This window comes from Rhinatrema bivittatum, chromosome 5 (genome assembly GCF_901001135.1).
Source record: "Rhinatrema bivittatum chromosome 5, aRhiBiv1.1, whole genome shotgun sequence".
NCBI lineage: Eukaryota > Metazoa > Chordata > Amphibia > Gymnophiona > Rhinatrematidae > Rhinatrema > Rhinatrema bivittatum.
Genome location: NC_042619.1, coordinates 139287519 through 139312337, shown reverse-complemented (window position 1 = coordinate 139312337; position 24819 = coordinate 139287519).

Below are 24819 nucleotides of genomic sequence, written 5' to 3'. Positions count from 1 at the left end.
TTGATCTCCTTGCACTTGTTTATGTTCCGTTCTTTGTTCTCACCCCTTGTTGCATGTAAACCGGCATGATGTGGTTTCTAACCATGAATGCCGGTATAGAAAAAACGCAAATAAATAAAATAAAATAAATGTTGTTTTTAATTATATGCCGCTTATGTTCTAAAATTGCCCATCTGATAATGCAAGCAAACTTGATGCATATGTCTCATATGCTTGTACATTTCCCTAGACAGAGCAGAGACATTCCTAGGGGTAGAGTTGGGAAGGGCTTGGACTTACTCACATACTTCTGGATTTTCAACAGCAGGTACATACATTTTCCTGAAGAAATGTATGTCTACATATTAGCAGGTGTAATTGTGTGCAAATAGGGGTAGATTTTAAAAGCGGCGTGCGAGGCATACACATGTGCACGCTACCCAGTGCGCACACATGTTCGCCCGATTTTATAACATGCACATGCAGGCGCGCGCATGTTATAAAATCATGGGTTGGCGTGCGCAAAGGGGTACACAACTGTGCACCTTGTGCGTGCCGAGCCCGCGCTGAGATGCGCTGCCTTACCCCGTTCCCGCCCAGGCCGCTCCAAAATCGGAGCAGCCTCGGAAGGAACTTCCCTCCCCTCCCCACCCCGCCTTCCCTTCCTTTCCCCTACCTCCCCTGCCCTTTCCCCCCTACCTTTTCCTTTTTCTGTCCTTTATTACAAAACTTACTTCAGCCTCGGAGGTGAAGTAAGTTGTGCGCGCCGGCCAACTGCTGGTGCGCGATCCCAAGCCCAGCGGCAAATGGCTGCTGCACCTGGAGCCTCAGACCCCACCCCCGCTCTGCCCCTTCCCGCCCCGTTAGTAAAGCCCTGGGACTTACACGTGTCCCAGGGCTTTAGGCCCGGCGCGCGTAAGGCCGGTTACATGCGTAAATCCGCCAAACTTACGCGCGTAAGCTTTTGAAAATCCCGCCCATAATGTTTGTGGGGTAATTTTCAAAGCGAACAAGCATGAATGAGTTTGCTTTGAAAACTGATATAACTTGTGCTTATTTGCTTTCTTATGCAGGCTGTCAGCAAATTACCCCCTGCAATCTCCAGCTTTCAGTGGTAGACACAGTAATTCTTTAATATTTCTTTCACCAGCGACCTCTGCATTCTGATATGGACCCTGCCTGCCTCATATTGCTTTCAAATAACTATGCCTGATTCCATAATCTTTATCCTTTCTGTTAAAAAAAAAAAAAGAAAGAAAAAACTGAAAAGGGCTTAGAATGCCTTTTTACTACTCTTTTCAGGGCAGAAATCAATATTTATTAAATTTATTTTCCAAAACATTTGCTTTATGTTTAACTCTCATAATAATTATAATTAGTTATTGGAGCTTTCTCTTGACTTGTTTTTCATGCAGATGAGTGTATTGTTACTTTGTTATTTTAGATGTGTATCATTTTATATAGTAGCATTAAGCTTAAGACTATATAAAGTGTTTTATTGTTGGTTTGTTTGGTCATTTTTCCTACTACAGTAGCTTAAACCTTTATGAATGTAAATCAGTCTTTTGCAATTTAAATAAAAAAAAATGCTCAAGGCCATACAAGACCAATGATTTAATATATCACCATGGAATAGCATTTGAAACTATCATTTTATAAACATTTCATGGGTTTATTTACATTTTTCCTGTAATTGTTCAATTTTCATTATCCATTTGCTCTTCAGCCTCCCAGGCTTGTCTACTGTTAAAACTCATTTGGTGTCTGCTTACAATTCTGTACTCATTTCTAAAATGGCCACATTATCTTGCAGTTTTACTACTTCACAGAAGCCCACTTATATATACAGATGCACAAATATTTAGAGGACAATTTTCAAATCCATTTGCATGGATAAGTGATTTGCATGTGTAAATTGGCTGTCTGAATGTTGCCCATATCCTTTGTTCGACAATGAGCATACTTTGGCCCTATTTAGGGGAAGAATTAAAAATGGTGCGCTTTGATAGGGATTGGCAAATACACATAGGGATGGTAACTTTCAAACCAATGCACAGGCACACATGTGCACACATGTGCACCCAGGGTCGCAACTATTTTATAACTTGTGCGCGTATGTGCATGCATGTTATAAAATAGCCTGGCCATGCGTACATGTGCACCTAATTTTAAGTAGGTGTGTGCAAATGCGCACAAACGCCACTTCTACTGCATAAATTGGGGGATTTTAATGAGTCACGCACCAAAGCCATTGCCAGTTTTACCAATTTGTCCCCAGTTCGCCCAGTTGAGAGAGGTCTTCCAAACCCCCCTGGTTTAATAGCCTTCACTCCCCCCCAGTTATCCCCAACCCCTAAAGTACCATCGATCTACCTATTTATCTTTATTTTATAACATAAACAGCATCCAGAGCAGAAGTAAAGTGACGCAGCAAGGGTCCTTGGTGCATGCCAGATCATGTATTTACGTGCACATCTCAGCTTCAGGCTCTGAAATGCCCATGCCTGGCCCACACCACACCCATGCCCCACCCCTTTTTGAAAACTCCCAAGATGTGCATGCTGCAGCATTTACATTTGTTACCGGGCGGCTTTTAAAATCCACTCGGTACAGGCAAGCCCGACATATTCGCACATCCCCTAATTAAAGCACCTGTCAGGCTTTTAAAATTCACCTTATTGAGAGTAAGTTTCAAGCTTCATCTGCAGAAAAGAACTTTTTTAAAATGTCCCTCCCTCGGTGGGAGAAAATGTACACTTATAGTGACATTATACCTGCACTGAGAACAGGCATTCCCACGGATGAGACTGGATAAAGGTGTGCCGATAGTTTGCATACAGATAAATGTGTATGAGTTTGGGGAAATGTACGTAGATAAGTAAATGAGTGTGGTAAATATGCATAAGTCATTTTCCTGGGATCATTTTTGAAGTAAAAGTATGCACATACCTTCACTTTGATAATCAGGGCAAGATTGTGAGTAAAATTACCTGCAGACTTTGTACCTATAAATTGTATTTTTAAGGCTATGTGCATTATTTTCCATAGAAAAGCTAACTCAGCAAAAAAGAGGTGCAAACGTCTGTGGGTGTTTTGCACCCAAGGCAAATTTCAGTGTAAAACTATGCATGTGCTTTCTCTCTGAAAATTGGTGCAAAATCCATACATAAGATTTGCCAAGAGATAGAGCCCCAAAAGCAATGTTAAAGTTGCCCTATGAAAGCACAGATTCATAAACTAAATTGACGAACCCCTGCAAATTTGACAAATTATTGAAATAGCTTGAAAATTCTTTTTGACAGGTCAGAATGAAGGGTCTTGGGCCTTAAGCTCTTAACCATCCAACTGGAAGTTGGGATACTCAACCTTAGTTGCTTGATAAAGAAGTAAACCAATCAACCTTGTTCTTGTGCTCAGCAGACTGGTGCAAGAACTGGCAAATTACTTCCAAAGTAAAATCTCCAACTTGCTCTCCAGATTTCCCCCCACCAATCCCTGTCCCCCCACTAACCCACCCTCGTTTCCCCCTCCTACCCAACCTTCAATGGCCACAATTGACCTTACCTCCTCTAAAGAAATCATAAGCCTCCTTCGTAACTTAAGCCAGCCTCTCACCCCAACGACACCATCCCCACCAAAGCTCTAATAGCCATCCCCGAATGCATAGCCAGCACTATAGCAGACATTATCAACTGCTCCTTCACCCATGGGACAGTCCCAGACCCCCTCAAACACGCTGTTGTTAAACCCCTCCTCAAGAAACCCTCCCTAGACCCAAAAGACCCCGCCAACTTCCGCCCCATTTCCAACCTTCCTTTTATCTCCAAACTAATGGAAAAAGTGGTTAATTCTCAACTCATGGACTACCTTGAAAACCATGATATCCTCCATGTTTCCCAATTCGGATTCAGGAAACACTTTAATACTGAATCCTTACTCCTTTCCCTTACTGACCATCTCCTCAGAGGTCTGGGACAAGGCCACAGCTACCTCCTCGCCCTTCTCGATATTTCAGCGGCCTTCAACACCATCAGCCACCACCACATCCTGACACGGCTAGAAAGCATCGGCATCTCAGGAATAGCCCTCACCTGGTTCAAATCCTACCTCTCTAACAGAAAGTTCTCTGTTAAAATTGGAAACAACCTATCTGCCTCATACCCCCTACAACAAGGAGTCCCGCAAGGCTCATCACTTTCTTCGACCCTCTTCAATGTTTACCTCACACCTCTCTGCCACCTCCTCTCAGACCTTAAACTCAAATTCTACCTCTATGCTGATGATGTACAGATCATCATTCCCATTCACAACTCTATATCTGATGCCCTGGAACACTGGGAAAATTGCCTAGCAGCTATCAACGCCCTCCTCACCAACCTTCAGCTTGCACTCAACACAAATAAAACAGAACTCCTCCACATCTCCTCGCATCCCCCTGACCTCCCGCCTAACGACCCTAAACTTAACCTCCTTACTGCTCAACCCTCCGTTAGGGACCTCGGAGTCCTCCTCGATCCCAATCTCAGTATGAAACCTCACATCAATTCCATCCTCAAAGCCGGTTTCTTCAAACTCAATGTTCTAAAGAAACTCAGACCCCTGCTCTACACCCATGACCTCCGTACAGTGATTCAAGCCACCCTCACCTCCAAACTTGATTACTGTAATGCCCTCCTCTTAGGGCTCCCCCTATCTTCGATAAAACCCCTCCAACTATTGCAAAATGCCACTGCAAGACTCATCACGAACACACGCAAACACGACCATATTACCCCCATCCTTAAGGACTTACATTGGCTCCCCATCCTGTCCCGCATACACTACAAAACTTTAACCATAATACACAAATCCATCCACACCCACAACTCAAACTGGCTCGACCTCCCATTCACCGCCTCCTTTTCCACCCGAGCCACCAGATCCACCAACAAAGGCACCCTACATGTTCAATCCTTGAAAACAGCTCATCTCTCCTCCACCTGCGACCGTGCCATCTCAATTGCCGGTCCAGCCCTCTGGAACTCCCTACCTGTCCACATGCGCCTTGAACCCTGTGCAATCAAATTCAAAAAGAAACTAAAAACACTTCTGTTCAACCATGCCTACACAGAATAGCTTTCCCTCCCCCTCCGCAGAATAGCTTTCCCTCCCCCTCCGCAGCCCCCCCCCCCTCTAGGTGACCGCCCTCTCCTTATATTAAGGAGATATTCAATGTAAATTGTAAATTGTTAATTGTTATTCTCTCGTTATGACCTTCTTGTTTTCTATCCTTCATTCTGCCTATTGGTTATCCCCGCGCCCAGTTACTATCCCTGTTGAAATGTACTTTCCAACCTTGCAGTTATTATGTGAACCGGTATGATGTCCCCACAAATACCGGTATATAAAAGTTTCTAAATAAATAAATAAATAAAGTGTATTAGGCACACTGAGCAAACTGTCAGTCTTGTCCCTTCCCCCAATACACATACCCACACAATTAGCTTTCAGGCTTATAGGCCTCCTTCCTCTTGTCCCCTTCCCTCCCTTGAAATTTTTATAATTAAATCATGATGAAGCTATTACCACCCCTAACAGTACAATTCTGTACCTCATACTCTAAAATATTAAACTTTGTATTATATATATATATATATATATATATATATATATATATATACTACCAACATATATCTAATATACCCAATCATCCTACTTCCAGCCTTTTACATAAGTCTTTTACTTGGTTCTGCTACAAAATGTATACTTTAAAACTTGCACATTATAGTGCCCATCCCCTTCTTTTCAACCATGCTTACAGCCTCATATGTACCAAACACACTACACTAAAGCCCACACATTCAAACACACTTCTAAAAGTCAAACCATCATTATCATGCTTCCAAAATCCTCCAGAATATAACTCTTTACAGAAGCTATCTTAGCAGTTTTCACAGGTTAACATACTAGTCATTAAAGCACATTATTTTACTATATATATCATTATCTGATTATTCTACTATATAATTCGCACAAACCCAACTAAAAGAAGGGATTTATCACATAGAATACTGTTGAATAAAATCTAGATCTCCCTTATTCTATGGAGTTAACAAGAGTGTCTTTTATAAGTAACCAATATGATATAAAGCCTTTACCAAACTAAGGCCTGGATTCATCATTCTTCGTAGAATGATGAATCCTGCGAAAACAGGGGGCAGGGGAGCAAAGGGGGGGGGGGGGAGCGAGCCTGCGAAAGCCTGCAGCCTTCGCCCCATGGCGGTGCGCCTGCTGCTGGCTTTCGCACCGAATAGCATCACCGTGAAAGGTGGTACTATTCGGCATGCTACTGCCGACGATAATGTTAGTAACATTATCGCCAGCAGTGAAGCCACCGCCGACTCCACCCCTCCCCTCCCCGCCCCGACTCCTCCCCTCCCCACCCTGACTCCTCCCCTCCCCCTAATTTGCATTATATCGCATTCGAAAAGGGCCTTTTCACATGTGATATGCCCTTATTGCGTGCATTAGGTCCCTAATGCACGCGATAAAGCTTTAGAAAATAACACCCTAAATAAGTCTTTATTTTAATTTGATATCACTTTAAATGTTGTTCTCTACAATAACTAAAAGAATCATTTTTTTTTATAAAATAACTGCCCCCCAAAATAGTGAGGTCCGTATTCAAGAGCCAATTAGATGGATAATGTAAAAGAAAGGGGCATTCTATGGGTGGGCAAGAAGGGTTCCAAGGAGGCGTGCAGTTAGCCATATAAGTTAAGCAGCTAACTCTATTTGGAGACAGCCCAGGCGCTTAATTTAAATAGCTAACTCTGGTCGGGCCTTAAGGCTGTGCTAAAGTTAGCCAGTTAGACATAGCTGGCTAACTCTCTGCTTTCTATCTAGATTTTCAGTCAGTTCTCAATCTACAACAGATCCTTCTGCAGAAACTACATATTCGCAGAATACCTCATCTCATTCATACAAACAGAACATGGACAGACTATTACCAAATGCAGAATAAGTGACCAGGGCCAGGGCTAGGTTTTTTGCTGCCCTGTCCAAACGATTACTGTACTGTCTTCTCCCCTCTCCCTCTGATTCATTCTGTCCTGAGCCCATCAAAAAAAGCCCAGCTCTCTGCAGCAATCTTATTTCTAAAAACTGGCATGCCCTTCCTGCCCCCCACCCGAAACCCATGGATAGGAAAGGGCAGCCTTGCACATACAAACCCCCCACACACACACACAAACACACACATACACACTCCCTCATCCTTTATAGATACACACATTTAAATTATGCATGTATAACAAATTTTACATGACAAAGAACATTCAAAAGTACAGCCTTCTGAGACAAAATCATCACTTACAACATATTTACTTGCACTGCTATGGTGCCAACCAGAAAACACTGCAAAAAAGACTCTTGGAACTCTTATGGATTAGACTATTTGTAATATGTGTTGCATTTGGGCTTGGCCCTTAGAAAGTCAATAATAAATAGAATTCCCATATCAAAACAACTTTAGCTGCCAGCACTCAAACAGTAACAACCTTATCTATGAACTGGCAACAATGCACATATTACACCAAGACCTACAACACTAGGGATGTGAATCGTTTTAGGACGATTAAAATTATCGTCCGATAATTTTAATATCGTCTTAAACCGTTATGGAACACAATACAATACAGATTCTAATGATTATCGTTATAAATCGTTAGAATCGTGAGCCGGCACACTAAAACCCCCTAAAACCCACCCCCGACCCTTTAAATTAAATCCCCCACCCTCCCGAACCCCCCCCCAAATAACTTAAATAACCTGCGGGTCCAGCGGCGGTCCGGAACGGCAGCGGTCTGGAACGGTCTGGAACGGGCAGAACAAGACCAAATGGCCCGTGTTGGATGCATTTTAAATAGGCACTAATCCCCCTATTACATTGGCCCCAAAGTGAGGTATTCTGCCACCATATAATTTATCTGTAGGGATCTATAGCAGTCTGATTTGTTTTGTTTTCCTGCCGGCGCCATTTTCCGTACGAAAACGATTCGCGGCGGGAAATCGCTCCCTGACCCCCGCTGGACCTCCAGGAACTTTTGGCCAGCTTGTGGGGGGCCTCCTGACCCCCACGAGACTTGCCAAAAGTCCAGCGGGGGTCCGGAAGGACCTCCTGCCGTCCAATCTTTTTCATCTATGGCCGCCGCCATTTTTCGGCGCCATTTTGGAAAATGGCGCCGGCTGAAGACGACAAGATTCAGGAGCAGGAGCCCGTTCCGGACCGCCGCTGGACCCGCAGGTTATTTAAGTTATTTGGGTGGGGGATTTAATTTAAAGGGTCGGGGGTGGGTTTTAGGGGGTTTTAATGTGCCGGTTTTTCGATTTTTCGATTTTTCGATTTTTTACGATTTTTAACGATTTTTCACGATATTTTACCCCCCCAAACGGCAACAATATGATTCCCTCCCCCTCCCAGCCGAAATCGATCGTTAAGACGATCGAGGACACGATTCACATCCCTATACAACACCAACAAAACAAATCAGACTGCTATAGATCCCTACAGATAAATTATATGGTGGCAGAATACCTCACTTTGGGGCCAATGTAATAGGGGGATTAGTGCCTATTTAAAATGCATCCAACACGGGCCATTTGGTCTTGTTCTGCCTTCATTTCTATGTTTCTATGAGTAAATGAGTTAGCGTTCATCACATGCAAATGCATGTGAATGAGGCTATTACTCATTCACTCCAAATGCAAACAAATAAATGTGCATCTCAGATGCACATTTATCGCTCAGATATTAAAGCCTGTCTGGAGCAGGAGTTAATAGCTGAGCGCACTGAAAAAAAGTACAGAAAAGCAGAAAAAACTCCTTTTCTGTACTTTTATTAAAATTAAAAAAAAAAGAAAAAAAACCTCTGCCGGCCACTTTGAAGACCGACGCCGATATGCTCGGCATCGGATTTCATAACCAGCCGGCTGCAGGAATGAAAACCGACACCGATAAAGTCGGCATCGTTTTTTATAACCGGTTGACTGCAGTTATGAAAATCGACACCGAGTTTATCAGCATCGGTGTTCATAACCGGCAGATCGCCAGTAACTGTGGGGTCACATTAGCAAGTGCTAGCGACCCTAGCACCTCCTTGCTAACACAACCCCTCTAATTTGTTTAGTGCATGGCACCCCCCTTGCAGGCACCATGCATGCACTAAGAAAGCGGGGCTGAAAAGTCAGCACCCGCTTTCCACAAATTTTATTGCATCGACCCCTCTGGTCACTCATAGATAATACAGAGTTACAGACAGACCCTGACCAAAATACAAACTAAAGAGACCAGAAAGTATAAATAGAAACATGCAATGAAAAACTGAACTGGAACCCACAACACACCAGCCTCTCTAAGCAGAGCAACAATGGAAAAATAGAAACATTACCATTCTTCATAAAACATTAAATAACAAAATCAAGAAATCAATCATTATAGTAAAATCATAGTCATAAAAAAATAAACCTTTCAAGCCAGTTAACAATTAGAATATTCAAAATATCCCAAACACCAATAAAATATTTTGAAACATCTGATGAATAAAAAATCCACTAATTAAAAAATATTCTATTCCCCCCCAAAAATTAAATATTTCAAAAGAGTAGAAACATCAAATTACACCCAGTAATTAAAACTAATAAGAATTAAAAAGTATCTTGCTTTCCATACCTGGGATCTTTTGATTTGCAATTACCCTGACATTGTTGTGCATTGGGGAAGTTAGGGCCACACAAACTTTAATCTTCACAAATACACACACAAACGTATATGCACACATATTCATTCTCTCACATACTCCATCTGTCATATACATCAGGGATGTGCATTTGTTTTGAACGAATGCTCAATCCACAATGTATAGGTCCCTATTTGTTGCATTTGTGGGTCCGCGAAATGCATGGCAACTCCCCACGAATGCAGCATATTATATGTTTCCATTCTTTTGGTTCATGCCGCGGTGTTTTAGAAATAGAAGGCCATGTGAGAGTAGGGGTGGATTGGCCTATCGGGGGATTGGGCTTCCCCCGGTGGGCCGGACTAGCGGATCATGTGGCTTCCTCTGTTCCGGGCCATTGAGGGTGCTGGGCCAAAGAAATGAAGAGACCAGGCCAGCAGGGCCGAAGAAAATAAGATGTTTGCTGCCAGCCACCGCCGCCGGAGAAATGAAGACTGGCGCAGTCAGCTGCCAATGAAGAGCAGGCCGATGGAGCTGAATAAAACAAGATCGGTGCAGCCCGAGATTAGGCTGAAGAAATGAAGAAGGCTGCTGCCAGCCTCCGCCAGAGAAATGAAGACTGGCGCAGCCAGCCGGCGACAGAGACGAGCTGTTCAGCTGGGGGCCTTTGTGTGTATATGTATTTGAGATCGGAAGGGTGCTTCTGTGTATGTACAGTATATGTGAGAAAGGAATGGTGCTTCTGTGTGTGTGTGTATGTGAGAAAGGAATGGTGCTTCTGTGTGTGAGACAGGGAAGGTGCTTCATGCATGAGAGATAGGGAGGGTGCTTCTATGTGTGTGTGTATGTGTGTGTATGTGAGAAAGGAATGGTGCTTCTGTGTGTGTGTGTATGGAGAAAGGAATGGTTCTTCTGTGTGTGTGTGTGTGTGTGTGTGTATGTGTGGTGTGTATGTGAGAAAGGAATGGTGCTTCTGTGTGTGTATGTGTATGTGGTGTGTATGTGAGAAAGGAATGGTGCTTCTGTGTGTGAGACAGGGAAGGTGTTTCATGTATGTGAGATAGGGAGGGTGCTTTTGTATATGTATGGTGTATATGTGAGTCAGGGAGGGTGCTTGTGTGTGTCAATGTGTGTGTGCGAGAGAGAGATGGAGCATGTTTTTGGCTGGCTTGTGGCTGTGAGAGAGAGGGCATGTGTGTGATTGAGAGCTTGTGTGTAAGTGAAATAGAAAGAGCCTGTGTGTGATTGAAAACCTGTGTGTAAGTAAGAGAGAGCGAGAGCATTGTGTGATTGAGAGAGACTGGCCAGAGAAGTGACGTGTGTATGTGTGAGAAAGACTTATCAGGGAGATGACTGGTGTGTGTGTGTGTGAGAGAGAGAGAGAGAGACTGGTTGGGGAGATGATTGGTGTGCGAGAGACAGAAACTGGTCCTGAGGGTGTGACTGGTGTGTGTGTGTGAGAGAGACAGAAGAGACTGGTTGTGGTCCCTGAGGAAGAGGACCGTGAGGCCAGCTTCAGCAGCTACTGCTGCTTCTGGTGTGGCCTGCAAGTGAAAGGAGTAGGAGAACTGCTGCTGAGGGTAAGTAAAGGTGGCTTTTTAAGTTCATTTTTCTTGATTGACTACCATTTTAATTATTAGGTAGTATGTGATGTGTCTGCTGTTTGAAATATTTTATTCGTGTTTGGTAAAGCTTTCAAAATTTGCATGTCTATAATTATTGGATATTCTATTCATCAGCTGTTTTGAAATTATTTTATTAGTATGATTTTATAACTATGATTAATGGTTTATATATCTTGATTTTATTGATTGTTTCATGAGGAATGGTGACATTTTTGTTTTTCCATTGTTGCACTGTATAGAGTCTGGCGTGATGCGTTTTACAGTTCAGTTGTTGTCTGCACATTTCTATTTATACTTTATGTAGCTTCATTCTGTATTTGGTGAGGGTTTGTTTTCTGCATGCAAAGACTGAGATGAAGCATTTTTTTAATATGTGGTTTCTCTGTAGGGATCTGTAGTAGCTTTAGCTTGGCCTGTTCTGTTTTCCTGATAGGAGGTGTATTGATATTTTAGATTCTGGTGTAATATTTGTGGTATTCTTTTTCTTAGGTAGGGTTATTATTCTTTGAGTGTTGGCAGATAGTACTGTGTTGATACGGGAGGACCATGCCAAAATATATCACAATAGGAATGATGCCATATGAATTCCAAGATGCAAAGTTTTCTTGTTGGCATCATGACAGTGCATGAAATTATTACAATAACGTATATATTAATTTTACCTCAGAATGTCATTTTTCTTGTAAAATATATGTTAAATGCATTATTTAAAATTGTGTATGGGGAGGTGGGGGTGCTGCTAAGCACAGAGCCGGTGCAAGGGTATTAAGCTCCCTAGGCAAACCTTACAGCCTGGCGCCCTCCCCCCATCTCCCCATACACAATTTTAAATTATGCATTTATAACATATTTTACATGAAAAGTGACATTCTGAGGTAAAATTAATATACACGTTGTGATAATTTCATGCACTGTTGTGATGCCAACAAGAAAACTTTGCATCTTGGAATTCATATGGAATCATATCTATTGTGATATATTTCGGCATGGTCTTCCCATATGAACACAGTTCTATCTGCCAACACACAAAGAATATCAATACACCTCCTATCAGGAAAACAGAACAGGCCAAGCTACTACAGATCCCTACAGAGAAACCACATGTTAAAAGAATGCTTCAAATCAGTCTTTGCATGCAGAACACAAACCCTCACCAAATACAGAATAAAGCCACTTAAAGTATAAATAGAAATGTGCAGATAAGAACTGAACTGTAAAACGCATCACGCCAGACTCTATACAGTGCAACAATGGAAAAACAAAAATGTCACCATTCCTCATGAAACAATCAATAAAATCAAGATATATAAATCATTAATCATAGTTATAAAATCATACTAATAAAATAATTTCAAAACAGCTGATGAATAGAATATCCAATAATTATAGACTCATGCAAATTTTGAAAGCTTTACCAAACACCAATAAAATATTTCAAACAGCAGACACATCACATACTACCTAATAATTAAAATGGTAGTCAATCAAGAAAAATGAACTTAAAAAGCCACCTTTACTTACCCTCAGCAGTTCTCCTACTCCTTTCGCTTGCAGGCCACACCAGAAGCAGCAGTAGCTGTTGAAGCTGTCCTCACGGTCCTCTTCCTCAGGGAGCACAACCAGTCTCTTCTGTCTCTCACACACACACACCAGTCACACCCTCAGGACCAGTTTCTGTCTCTCACATACCAATCATCTCCCCAACCAGTTTCTCTCTCTCTCTCTCTCACACACACATACCAGTTATCTCCCTGATCAGTCTCTCACATACACACTTCACCTCTCTAGCAAGTCTCTCTCAATCACACAATGCTCTTGCTCTCTCTTACTTACACACAGGCTTTCAATCACACACATGCTCTCTCTATTTCACTTACACACAAGCTCTCAATCTCACATGTTTTATCTCACTTACAAACAGGCTCAGTCACACACATGCCCTCTCTCTCACAGCCACAAGTCAGCCAAAAACATGCTCCATCACTCTCTCGCACACACATTGACACCCTCCCTGATTCACATATACACCACACACATACAGAAGCACCCTTCCTGTCTCATATACACATTACACTCTCACAGAATCACCTTCCCTGTCTCACACACAGAAGCACCATTCCTTTCTCACATACACACCACATACACACCCACCCACCCACCCACCCACACACACACACACAGAAGCTCCATTCCTTTCTCACATACATACCACATTCACACACACACAGAAGCTCCATTCCTTTCTCACATATATACCACATTCACACACACACAGAAGCTCCATTCCTTTCACACATACACACACACAGAAGCGCCCTTCCGATCTCAAATACATATACACTCAAAGGCCCCCAGCTGAACAGCTCGTCTCTGGCGGTGGCTAGCAGCGCCGGTCTTCTTTTCTTCAGCCCCCGCCGGCCTGTCTCCAGTTGTGCTGATCTTCTTTTCTTCGGCCCCTGACTGCCTGGTCGCACTGATCTTCTTTTCCTCGGCCCCTGCTGGCCTGGTCTCCGGCTGCGCTGATCTTCTTTTCTTCAGCTTCGCTGGCCTGGTCTCCGGCTGCGCTGATCTTCTTTTCTTCGGCCCCGCCGGCCTGGTCTCTGGCTACACTGATCTTCTTTTTTTCAGCCCCCTTCGGCCTGGTTGCACTGATATACTTTTCTTCGGCCCTGCCGGCCTTTTCTCCGGCTGCGCTGATCTTCTTTTATTCAGCCCCTGCTGGCCTGTTCGCACTGATCTTCTTTTCTTCAGCCCCGCTGGCCTGGTCTCCGGCTGCGCTGATCTTCTTTTCTTCGGCCCCGCCGGCCTGGTCTCCGGCTGCCCTGATCTTCTTTTCTTCTGCCCTGCCGGCTGGGTCTCTGGCCGCACTGATCTTCTTTTCTTCTGCCCTGCTGGCCTGGTCTCTTGCTGCACTGATCTTCTTTTCTTCAGCCCCGCCGGCCTGGTCTCCGGCTGTGCTGATCTTCTTTTCTTCGGCCCTGCCGACCTGGTCTCTGGCTGCACTGATCTTCTTTTCTTCAGCCCCCGCCAGCCTGGTCGCACTGATCTTCTTTTCTTCAGCCCCACCGGTCTGGTCTCCGGCTGCGCTGATCTTCTTTTCTTCGGCCCCGCCGGCCTGGTCTCCGGCTCTGCCGATATTAATTTCTTCAGCCCCCGCCAGCCTGGTCTCTGGGAGCGACTGGCAGTGATGCCTCATGCTGCAGGGCTCGTCACATCCACGTGGCACCCTCAATGTGAGCAGGAGCAAAGGAGGCCACGTGATCAGTTAGACTGATCCACCGGGGGAAGCCCCATCCCCGATGGGGTGGGCCTGGGTCCAAATTGGGCCATCCAGGCCCACCCGTGGCTACGCCACTGACACACACATGCACACAGGCACTCACAGATAGATTCTCACACGGGAATACACACATACACATGAACATAAGCTCTAACAAAGACACACACATATATAAGCTCTGACATAGACACATGCACACAGGTTTATACACAAACACACATACATACACACACACACACCCCCACACAGTCACACACATGGCCTCTTTTCTCCAGGCCACGGTGGGATGAGCTCCACCATGGCCCCATGGGCTATTCTTTCCTTCGGCTCTGCTGGGCTTCTCGCAGTTGATGGAGAGGAGGGTGGGTTCAGGAAAACTGTGAGCATGCCAGTGCCGGAAAGCTGTCAGTGAACACGTACAGCTAACATTGGACAATTGCCGTGGCCTTTCCTCACTTTTAGACACCGGTGGGTTGAGTTCCACTGGTGACACACCTTTCTTCTCCCCTGCCTTTTCTCATTTTCAGCTGCCAGTGTGTTGAGCTCCACTTGTGGCCATATGTCCTCTCCTGCTGAGCCGCCCCCTCAGGTGCGCTGCCCCGTGCAAATGCATGGTGTGTATATCTGGTTGCGCCGGGCCTGTAAGAGATCACAAATTATAAAACAGATATATGCAGACAAATTGTAACTCGTTTGCTCTTCTATTCTCTCCAGCATCACCTCTCCCTCCCCCCCCCCCCCCCATTCTGTTGCTTGCAGACAGGAAGATAAGAACGATAGAGAACATCAGGAGGAGAGAGGAGAGAAGCTGGACTGGGAGCAGATTAACTCTTCTTTGCTGTATTCTGTGCAATCCAGTCAGGGCCGGTGCAAGGGTATTAGGCGCCCTAGGCGAAACGTCAGCTATGCCGCCCCCCTGCCTCCACACACAATTAACTTACATTGTGCATTAATGAAAATAACGAAGTCTGTATTTATAACAGAACACCTTATTTGACATTTTTATGCCATGTAAACCATTGAGATGATTTGTCTTATCGACGGTATAGAAACTCTTTTATAAATAAATAAATAAAAATATATAAAATAAACATAAACCAAAGCTATACTTGTTGCTCAAACAAAAAAAGCAGACACATCACATAATATTAAATAATTAAAATGGCAGTCAATCAAGAAAAATGAACTTAAAAAGCCATCTTTACTTACCCCCTCCAGCAGCTCTCTTACTCTTCTTCCATGCAGGCTGTAGTACACACCAGAAGCAGCAGTAGTGGCTAAGCTCTATACCAGGGGTCAGGAACCTTTTTGGCTGAGAGAGCCATAAACGCCACATATTTTAAAATGTAATTCCATGAGAGCCATACAATATGTTTAAAACTAAATACAAGTAAATGTGAGCATTTTATGTAAGATCACACTTTTAAAGTACAATAAGTCTCTGAAAATATTACACCAGGCCTTAAGACACCAATACATCTCCTATTAGGAAAACGGACCAAGTCAGGCTGCTATAGAGTCCTACACAGAAACAACACGCCAGCAGAAAACCTCACCTGAATCACGTGCTGTCCCTCACCTAACATAGAATAAAGAGACCAAAACGCATAACAAGAAGCATGCAGAAAAAACTGAATTGGAAACTGCAACAAGCCAGAGTCTCTGGATGCAGTGTAACAAAGGAAAAAAGAAACATCACCCATCCTTATAAAACAAATCAAGAAATATAAAATCATCAGCAGTAAAACTGTACTAACAAAAAGAACATATTTCGAAACAGCTGATGAGTGGAATATCCAATAATTAAAAACTCATATAAAACATTTCCAGATACCAACAAAATATTTAAAAATAGCAGACACAAAGACCCAGTAATGAAAAATAATAAGGATACAAAATTTTTTTTGCTCTGCATACCTGGGAACATTTGATATCCAGGTGTCCTGAGATTGTTCTGAATTAGCAGGAGGTGGGGTGGTTTGCTTGGAACTTTCTCCTCTCTCAGTCACATACCAGCGCTCTCTCTCACACTGGCTCTCAATGACACACCTATACACACATGCTCTCAGTACTCACATATACACATGTTTTTTCTCTCTCATATAGGCTCTTAATTACACATTTACACACATGCTGTCTATCTTTTCACGCTTACACACACACACAGGCTTTCAATCACATAAATACATGCTGTCTTTTTCTCTCACACACAGACTCTCATTCACATGCTTACAAACATGTCCTCTCTTGCTCTCATTTACACACAGGCTCTCAATCACATACTCACATGCTCCGTCACCTAAATCAGCTCTCAATCACACACAGACACACATGATCTCTCTCTCTCATTTAAACACAGGCTCTCAATCACATACTCACATGCTCCATCACCTAAACCAGCTGTCAATCAGACACAGACACACATGATCTCTCTCTTACTTATACACACAGGCTCTTAATCATACATACACATGATTTCTCTCACACACAAAGGATCTCAATCATACACACATACTCTTTCACACAAACTTACACATACAGGTTCCCAATGGTAAACTTACATTCATGCTCTCTCTCTCACAGGCAAGCTCTCAATCACAGACATACTCTCTTTCACATACACAGGCTCTCAATCATTCACATACATGCAATCTCTCACTCACACACACAGGATCGCAAACACACATGCTTGCTCGTTCATTCACTCTCTCTCTCCCCCACCCCGGGAACTCGCGGCAGCAGCAGCCTCCTCCCAACGCTAACCTCTTCATTTTCAGCCCTCGCGGAGGCGGAGTCCCATCGGCCGTGGTTGAAACTCCATTTTCCTCCGAGCCGCGCTGCAGTCTTCTTCCCGTCGGACACTAGCGTGGCCTCTTCTTCCCGCGCAGGCACCCAATGCTCTCCACTTCTTCCCGCGGCCCGAAAGAGGAAGTGGAGAGCATCGGGTGCCTGCGCGGGAAGACTCCCGCGCAGGCACCCGATGACTCCAGCGCAGGCACCCGGCTGACACCCGATGACTCCCGCGCAGGCACCCGGCTGACTCCAGTCATGCCCGGCGTGCTCTCTTCTCCCCCCCCCCGCGGCCCGGAAGAGGAAGTGGTGAGCATCGGGTGCCTGCGCGGAAGAAGAGACCACACTAGCGTGGTCTCTTCTTCCCGCGCAGGCACCCGATGCTCACCACTTCCTCTTCCAGACCGCGGGGGGGGGGGGGGGAAGAAGAGAGCACGCCCGGTGCCGCTGACTCCAGCTGTCCTACCGCGTTCCGCCCGGGCTGACAGCAAAGGACTCACATGCTTGAAAGCGCGGCTCTCTTAATTTTACCGGGGCAGTGCCGCCCCCGGGAAGCTGGCGCCCTAGGCGACTGCCTAGTTCGCCTAGTGCTTCCGCCGGCCCTGAATCCAGTCTCACCTCCTTCTGTTTTGTTCCCAGCATGCAGCCTGGGAGAGGAGCGGCTGCAGTAGTAAGCAGAACAGCTACCATATTTCTGCTACCAATGATAATAGAGCGTGGTGCTGAAATTGAATCTTCTATAATGTAGGAAAATTGAACAAATTTACATAAATTTAACATTTATAGATGGACCATGATACCACCCATGGTATGTGAACAATAGGGATGTGCAGAGGGACGGCATACGTTGCATTCGTGATTCAGATTTGTCGGGGAGCAAATGCGTTGCATTCGGCAATATGGTGCCCCGATGCGTTAATACGGCGAGTTATATTCATGACCCAGCTAAAATTAAAATTAACTACAACCCCCCACCCTCCTGACCCCCCCAAGACTTACCAAAACTCCCCGGTGGTCCAGCGGGAAGTCCAGAAGCCATCCCCTGCACTCTCACACCCTCGTTTGCCGGTTTCATCATGGCGCCGATAGCCTGTGTCACAGGGGCTACCGGTGCCATTGGTCAGCCCCTGTCACATGGTCACCGGCGCCATCTTGTGCTCCTACCATGTGACAGTGGCTGACCAATGGCACCGGTAGCCCCTGTGACATAGTATGGGCAAAGGCTATCGGTGCCATTTTGAGCCCTGGCATCGGACGGCCGGCGTGCAGGAAGTTGCTCCGGGACCCCCGTTGGACCCCCAGGGACTTTTGGCCAGCTTGGGAGGGCCTCCTGACCCCCACAAGACTTGCCAAAAGTCCAGCGGGGGTCCGGGAGCGACCTCTTGCATGCTGGCCGTCCGATTCCAGGACTCAAAATGGCGCCGATCGCCTTTGCCCTCACTATGTCACAGGTACCGACAGTCGGCCCCCGTGACATAGTGAGGGCAAAGGCGATCTGCTTCCAGTGTTCAAAATGAGTATTGGCATCGGACGGCCGGCATGCAGGAGGTCGCTCCCGGACCCCCGCTGGACTTTTAGCAGATCTTGTGGGGGTCAGGAGGCCCCCCCCAAGCTGGCCAAAAGTCCCTGTGGGTCAAACGGGGGTCCCGGAGCGACCTCCTGCATGCCGGCCGTCCGATGCCAGGACTCAAAATGGCGCCGATAGCCTTTGCCCATACTATGTCACAGGGGCTACCGGTGCCATTGGTCAGCCCCTGTCACATGGTAGGAGCACAATATGGCGCCAATGGCCATGTGACAGGGGCTGACCAATGGCACCGGTAGCCCCTGTGACACAGGCTATCGGCGCAATGATGAAACCAGCACCGAGGGTGTGAGTGCAGGGGATAGTTCCCAGACCCCCCGCTGGACCACCAGGGAGTTTTGGAAGTCTTGGGGGGGTTCAGGAGGGTTTGTTTAAATTTTTATTTAGGTGGACGAATAAAACAGAAATCCGTTAAGTACGTGGGGAGTCGCGATGCGTTTCGCCTCCCCACGTATTTAACAGATAGGACAAAATACGTTGGGGATCACAAATACGTGGAAAACGAATGCACACCCCTAGTGAACAATAAATGTTCATAATAACCAAGCCGGGTCTTATATAATCATCGGTCCAAAAGGGGGTATAACAACATTATAATATTGTGTAGGGGTGTGCATTCGGATTGACCGCATTAGTAAAACGCAACTCATATTTTTTTTTTACTTAAAAAATTGATTCGACATAAACGATCGGATTTCCCACATATCGAACATAGATATGTTCGATATGTGGGAAATCGCGATTGTTGAGCCAAAATAAAAATATAAACCCCCTCACCCTCCTTAATCCCCCCCCCCCCCGACTTACCACAACTCCCTGGTGATGGAGCGAGGAGTGAGGACGCTATTTCTGCAATCCTTGGCGAGAAGCATGTGACGTCGGCGGCACGTCGAGTGACGCCGGCGTCACGTGATTCCCGGCTCGTTCGCGCCGGACGGCTCGTTCGGCCCAAAAAGAACTTTTGGCCAGCTTGGGGGGGTCAGGAGGCCCCCCCAAGCTGGCCAAAAGTTCTTTTTGGGCCGAACGAGCTGTCCGGCGCGAACGAGCCGGGAATCACGTGGCGCCGCGTCACTCAGACGCGACGTCACGTGATTCCCGGCAAGTTCGCGCCGGACGGCTCGTTCGGCCCAAAAAGAACTTTTGGCCAGCTTGAGGGGGTCAGGAGGCCCCCCCCAAGCTGGCCAAAAGTTCTTTTTGGGCCGAACGAGCCGTCCGGCGCGAACTTGCCGGGAATCACGTGATGTCGGCGTCACGTGATTCCCGGCTCGTTCGCGCCGGACGGCTCGTTCGGCCCAAAAAGAACTTTTGGCCAGCTTGAGGGGGTCAGGAGGCCCCCCCAAGCTGGCCAAAAGTTCTTTTTGGGCCGAACGAGCCGTCCGGCGCAAACTTGCCGGGAATCACGTGACGCCGCGTCTGAGTGACGCGGCGCCACGTGATTCCCGGCAAGTTCGCGCCGGACGGCTCGTTCGGCCCAAAAAGAACTTTTGGCCAGCTTGAGGGGGTCAGGAGGCCCCCCCAAGCTGGCCAAAAGTTCTTTTTGGGCCGAACGAGCCGTCCGGCGCGAACGAGCCGGGAATCACGTGACGCCGCGTCACTCGACGTGCCACCGACGTCACATGCTTCTCGCCAAGGATTGCAGAAATGACGTCCTCACTCCTCGCTCCATCACCAGGGAGTTGTGGTAAGTCTGGGGGGGGGATTAAGGAGGGTGAGGGGGTTTAAATTTTTTTTTTGCACATATGTACATATACCCAACTCATTGGATTTTTTTTATGTCCATATTGGCCGCAAGTGGGACCCCCTTTCGGACATAAAAAATATGAACATAAAATTTTGCTCTGCACATCCCTAATATTGTGCATAAAATGAGTATACTTCCCCTTCTGTGTTCGTTTTTGCTTTCTTTTTTCAGCATTGTTAAACCAGAAAATAAGCCCAAGCCCTTGAGAGCTTGAGTTTGTGTCTATGTGAGAGCCTGAGTTCATGTTTGTGAGTTTATCTTTTTTGAGAGCTTTAATGTCTGTGTCAGAGCTTGTATGTATGTGTGTGAGTGTGTGAGAGCGAGAGCTTGAATGTGTTGTCTGCATCAGAGCTTGATTTAATGTGTATCTGTGTGAGTCTGTGTGAGAGCTTGAGTGTGTGTCTGTGGCAGAGTTTGTGTTCATGTATATATATATCTATGTGTCTTTGTTAGAGCTTGTGTTCATGAGTATGTGAGTGCCCTTGGGCATGGGTTTATTTGCTGATTTAACAATTCTGAATTCTGATGCTGTAGTCAGGTCATGGAAGAAAAATGAGAAGATAGACGGTTTGATATTCAGCTGATGGAACGTTTGTCACTTTGTGAAGACTAAAGAAAAGATTCCCCCTGAGGCAGAACTTTGTGGTTCGAAACATGATCATGTCGGGGTTGGACTATTGCTAGCTATACAGAGATGAGTATCTACTTATTTAAAATGAGCATTTATATTGGAGTTCATCAGCATATGGAGAGATATTATCAAAATGATTTTTAGAAAAATTTAGAAAACTGTTCAAAGATAAAAAATTGATGAAAATAAAGTAAAGGGACCTATTACTAATTTGAGTTTGATTGACATTCAAACTCAGGAAGTGTGGGTCCTACATAAATAATACACTACACATATCTATGTATTAAATGTGGCTATTTGGAATTTGTTGAAGTATATACCAGTATTCTAATTGTGTTGTGCTTGTGCAACACAAAATCCATCATGATTTTTATTTTTAGTTTTATTTGTGCCAAGATCTACAGGAATAAACTCAATATAATTTTTTTATTTAAGAACATGAGAACATGCCATACTGGGTCACACCAAGGGTCCATCAAGCCCAGTGTCCTGTCTCCAACAGTGGCCAATCCAGGCCATAAGAACCTGGCAAGTACCCAAAAACTAAGTCTATCCCATGTTACTGTTGTTAGTAATAGCAGTGGCTATTTTCTAAATCAACTTAATTAATAGCAGGTAATGGACTTCTCCTCCAAGAACTTATCCAATCCTTTTTTAAACCCAGCTATACTAACTGCACTAACCACATACCCTGGCAACAAATTCCAGAGTTTAATTGTAAGTTGAATGAAAAAAAACTTTCTCCGATTAGTATTAAATGTGCCACATGCTAACTTCATAGAGCGCCCCCTAGTCCTTCTATTATCCAAAAGAGTAAATAACCAATTCACATTTACCCATTCTAGACCTCTCATGATTTTAAACACCTCTATCATATCCCCACACAGCCGTCTCTTCTCCAAGCTGAACAGCCCTAACCTCTTTAGTCTTTCCTCATAGGGGAGCTAATCCATCCCCTTTATCATTTTGGCTGCCCTTCTCTGCACTTCTCCAATACAACTATATCTTTTTTGAGAAGCGACGACCAGAACTGTACACAGTATTCAAGGTGCGGTCTCACCATGGAGCGATACAGAGGCATTATGACATTTTCCATTTTATTCACCTTTCCCTTTCTAATAATTCCCAACATTCTATTTGCTTTTTTGACTTCCTCTGCACACTGAACCGAAATCCTTGAAATCCACATAGATTTTTGAGAATTGGACCAGACTGAATTTAGTTCTGCTTTGAATAAGTTCACATATTCTTAATTGAAAGTGTGTGTGTGTGTGTGTGTGTGTGTTTGTTTTCATGGTAATATAGGACCCATTAAATCATTAACACATTTCTGAAACTGTTACACCAAACCTTTTGTTGGCTCTAAGATACAATTTTGACTCTCTTAGTACAATTTACAAAGAATGGGCCCATACATATTAAGTAATATAATGTTGGGATTTAGTAGGGTCAACATATCCATATTTTAAATAAATGATATAAAAATATCTGTACTAAGATTCAATCAATATTTAGGAACATAAGACTCTATGGGCCTCATTTTCTAAAGCATCGCAGTCCTGCGATACTTTAGAAAATTGCGCTAAAGGGGGGCGGGGTGGGTCGACACGGGGGGGCGGTTCTGCACTAGCCAGCAGCGATCACACCGCCACGGTGCGATCGCTACTGGTTTCGCACCCAATAGCGCCACCGTGAAAGGTGGCACTATTGGGCGCGAAATAGGACGTGAAAAGTCCCTTACCTTTTCGCTGACTGCGGCGTCTTTGCAATCGGCCCCGGTGACGCCCCGACTCCTCCTCTTCCGGGGCCGACTCCGCCCTGATGTATGTAGCGCAGGCATGCGCTACCTTCGCAAGCTATCGCAGGCTTGCACTGTTAGCGCAAGCCTGCGATAGCCTTGGAAAATAAGGCCCCAAGTCATGTTAAAGGTAAGGTTACGTGCACATACCTATATATTTCTCCATATTACCTATGGAGTGAATTTTAAAAGGAGTTCTGTAGGTAAAAATAGCATATGTGTGTTTAAATATCATGTATATTTGTATATGTTATTTTATAAATGTCACAAGTATGCACATATTTTCAATTTTGTGTATACTTTTTACTAGGGGAAAAAAGTGTGTATTCCGGGGTAGAGTTTTGAAATATGCCTAGTGGCTGCTATTTTGGAAGAGATATATCTGGATACATTACCAAACTTATATGTGCACCATGATACTAGTGATGTGAATCGTTTTTTGACGATTTAAAATATCGTCCGATATATTTTAAATCGTAAAAAATCATTAGAGGCGCGATACAATTGGAATTCCCCCGATTTATCGTCAAAAATCGTAAATCGGGGGAGGGGAGAAGGGGTAGGGCGGGAAAACCGGCACACTAAAACAACCCTAAAACCCACCCCGACACTTTAAAATAAATCCCCCACCCTCCCGAACCCCCCCAAAATGTTTTAAATTACCTGGGGTCCAGTGGGGGGCTCCCGGTGTGATCTTCCACTCTCGGGCCATGGCTGCGTTAATAGAAATGGCGCCGGTGCTACCTTTGCCCTGTCATATGACAGGGCAAAGGTAGCGCCGGCGCCATTTTGGTTCCTGTCCCCCGATGTCACGAGCGCAGGAGATCACTCCCAGACCCCCGCTGGACCCCCAGGGACTTTTGGCCAGCTTGGGGGGGCCTCCTGACCCCCACAAGACTTGCCAAAAGTCCAGCGGGGGTCCATACGGCCGGCGCCATTTTGCAATACGGCAACGAGTGCAGGAGGTCGGTCCCTGACCCCCACTGGACTTTTGGCAAGCCTTGTGGGGGACAGGAGGCCCCGCCAAGCTGGCCAAAAGTCCCTGGGGGTCCAGAAGGGGTCCGGGAGCGATCTCCTGCGCTCGTGACGTCGGGGGACAGGAACCAAAATGGCGCCAGCGCTACCTTTGCCCTGTCATATGACAGGGCAAAGGTAGCGCCGGCGCCATTTCTATTAACGCAGCCATGGCCCGAGAGTGGAAGATCACACCGGGAGCCCCCTACTGGACCCCAGGTAATTTAAAACATTTTGGAGGGGTTCGGGAGGGTGGGGGATTTATTTTAAAGGGTCGGGTGGGTTTTAGGGTTGTTTTAGTGTGCCGGTTTTCCCGCCCTCCCCCGATTTACGATTTAAATGATTTAAAAAAAAAAATAAAACCGCGACGATCAGATTCCCTCCCCCCCAGCCAAAATCGATCGTTAAGACGATCGATCACACGATTCACATCTCTAATACTTACTATTAGACTAGTGGAAGTAAAATAGGACTTTTCTTTTGCTTGCATTTTTTGGTTGGGAGGTCTGGGTGAACTGATGGGAGTTCAGAGTGAAGTGCTAGAGGGTTTTGATGAACTGGAGAAGGACTGATGAACTAGTGGAGGTATCAGCGAATTGGTGATTCCAAGTATGTGTGCAAGTTAGTATGTTTAAAGTGGTATGCTGGCATACTTAATAA